Raw genomic sequence first — 1657 nt, forward strand, 5'->3', positions numbered from 1 at the left:
CGCCATTTCCACTGTGGCTGCGGTCAAACCGGGGCCCTCGTTACCGATAAATTAAATACCGGGTAACAAAGGAGCGGTTAGTACTGCGGCTATATAGATAATAACGTTGCTGAGGTCATGTGAATCTCAAGGCCCCCTGCCCTTTGCCCATACAGTTCCGTGAACAGAGTTACAACGTGCTGTCGGTACACCTCATCAGGTTTTCTAAAACAGGACTAAACCCATTTTTTTTAATCTGTATTACAATCTTTTTTTGTTCCAGAAGAAAACCACGTGTATGGGTCTTTACGTATGACCTCTGAACCCTTACCCATACCTACAGCCCTGAATGTCTTCAGGAGCAAAAGGAGGCGTGCGTGTGTTCTGGAGCCGGGCAGGTGAGAGCTCACGCTTGGGCAGCAGGAGCAGGCAGCAGGGAAGGTGGCTGCGGCCAGAGGGGATGCGAGGGGTGTGGGAGCCGGGTGCCAGCAGCAGGTTGCCGATCCAGGTGACTGTAGAGCCACTCTGCGGAGAGGGGAGTGTGAGGCGAGGGGGCCACCTCCCAGACCGGGTGCCAATCCCTGGCTGGGCAGTTGGAGGTGGTGGGGGGCTGCAGGGTGGTTGGGGTGGGAGGGCTGGGGAAGCCTCTGGGTACCGGCATGCTGGCGGACCCTGCGTGAATAGTTGAGATGATGGCAGCGCAACTGAGGTTTTCAGATGGGGTGATCATGAATACAACCGGTTATCTTCAATGCCGCTTCTCGTTTGGGGTTGGAGTCAAAGCTGCCGGGCTTTTCTCCTGCCTGGGTGTGCCACCTCTTTTGGAAATGAAGAAGCCCTGCCTCTAGCAACAGAAAAACAGGGTACTACGGCTGTCACTGGGCTGGGTCCTAATACGTGTTTATGCACGTGAGATGTAATAGGGATGGCTTAAAGCAGAAATCTCTTTTGAGTAAGTGCGTGCTGCTCCTTCACTGCTGGCTTCACAGGGAGTCATGCATGTCCGTTGGAGGGAATTTAACTCTTTTTATTATTATTCTTTTTTCAGTCTAAGAAATGTAAAGACTAGCCTCTATTTAGAGGGGGGTGGGGGCTGGGCATCCAGAGCTTTTTTAACGAATGTCGTGTCGAATAAGTGTATTTCACTGCAGGATTCACTGGTGTAAAATCCTCCCCGAGGGGAGGAGCTGTGTGCGCCATGCTCCTGAATCACAACGCCAGCTCACCCTGTCTTGCAAACCCCGGGAAATAACTCAATGCTTTACTTTTAAAACCTAAATGAAGAAGTGCAAAAAGAAGCTAAGACTTACTGAATCATTATTACAGTCAGATCTGATGATCAATTGCTTGAGGCCAATTTTTTTGTTCCCCATTTCCGTTTTTCTGTCCCCCCGTCCCTCCCATGTCTTACCCTGACCCTGCCAGAGCCAGGGAGAGCTTCTAGTGCTCAGGTGAGGAAGGCTCAGGCCCTCCAGCAGTGCTTAAAATGATGATACTCTTGCCCTTTGTTCACCATTTGGTATTTCTGCCTTCCTGTTTTGTTATTTAAACTCCTCTTGGGGACGTGAGAGAGGCCAGTCATCGGGGGATTTTTACTATTTTTTTTCATTACGGTAAAAGCCAGCTCAGCCATAATCCCTTCTCTGGCGGCGGTGGTGCCGCGCCGCCGGGGGGGTCA

At 51.2% G+C, this 1657-nt stretch overlaps 1 protein-coding gene across 1 annotated transcript in view; it reads left to right on the forward strand.

Moving 5' to 3' along the window:
* The first annotated feature begins 282 nt into the window (after positions 1-282).
* The window catches only part of ICK (intestinal cell kinase), a 27783-nt gene continuing 26408 nt past the window's right edge, over positions 283-1657 (forward strand). The window contains exon 1 of the mRNA XM_019474465.1: positions 283-377. The gene's annotated coding sequence lies outside the window, so the exon portion shown is untranslated. The remainder of the gene's footprint in view (positions 378-1657) is intronic.

The sequence above is a fragment of the Aptenodytes forsteri genome, unplaced genomic scaffold, assembly GCF_000699145.1.
Source record: "Aptenodytes forsteri isolate BGI_AS27 unplaced genomic scaffold, ASM69914v1 Scaffold100, whole genome shotgun sequence".
Taxonomy (NCBI): domain Eukaryota; kingdom Metazoa; phylum Chordata; class Aves; order Sphenisciformes; family Spheniscidae; genus Aptenodytes; species Aptenodytes forsteri.